Below are 850 nucleotides of genomic sequence, written 5' to 3' on the forward strand. Positions count from 1 at the left end.
CTTGCTAAGCTTGTTCTAAGTAGGTGCTCTAGACCACCGAGCCATCTCTCCAGCCCGAGCTTATATTCCTGATTTTTATACAACTCACCACTTGTAGTTTCAGTTATGATAGCTTAGAATTCACTGAGCTGTCTTCATGGAAAGAAAGCCAAGCAAACTAAACATCAGTATCATTTAAAAAATATATCAGGTAATTGAGATCACAGGCAAATAGCAACCTAAAACTGGAGAAGCAAGTCTAGAAAATCACAGCTGAGCAGCTTCTCAGGAACTTTCTCCTCATATGGCATTGACAAGTGGGAACACTTAAAATGCCATTGATGAGTTCCTAGAGGTCGGGTATAGATTCCCTTTCGAGAACCCCTGTGGGTTTTTTTTTTTTTCCCTTCCAGCAACTACCAGCATCTCATGGAAATGATTGGGGAGATAATTCCCTGCTGCTTTGTGCATGTGTAGAGGAAAATGACCATTTTGAAATATGGCCAGTGAAAAAGTCATGGTTTTGATACACTACCCAAAGCAAGAGAGATTACCAGAGCAGCAGTGGTGAACCTGGAGTGTGTGTGCTCTGTGGTCATGCAGAGGCCTGTCCGTCAGCATCAAGCCAACAGCAGCCAAACATCAGATAACAGGGCAGGTAGGTTCTGTGTACATGCTCAGGAAGGAGTTGGTACCAGGTGATTATGTCACAAGCAATGACTCAGCCATGACTCTGAGGTTTTGTATGACTGGTCAGTGTGCTACTGAGGATGTCTGTCTGTCTATATCTATCTATCTGTCTGTCTGTCTCTGTCTGTCTCTGTCTCTGTCTGTCTCTGTCTCTCTCTCTCTCTCTCTCTCTCTCTCTCTC

The sequence above is a fragment of the Octodon degus genome, unplaced genomic scaffold, assembly GCF_000260255.1.
Source record: "Octodon degus isolate 3935 unplaced genomic scaffold, OctDeg1.0 scaffold00010, whole genome shotgun sequence".
Classification (NCBI taxonomy): Eukaryota; Metazoa; Chordata; class Mammalia; order Rodentia; family Octodontidae; genus Octodon; species Octodon degus.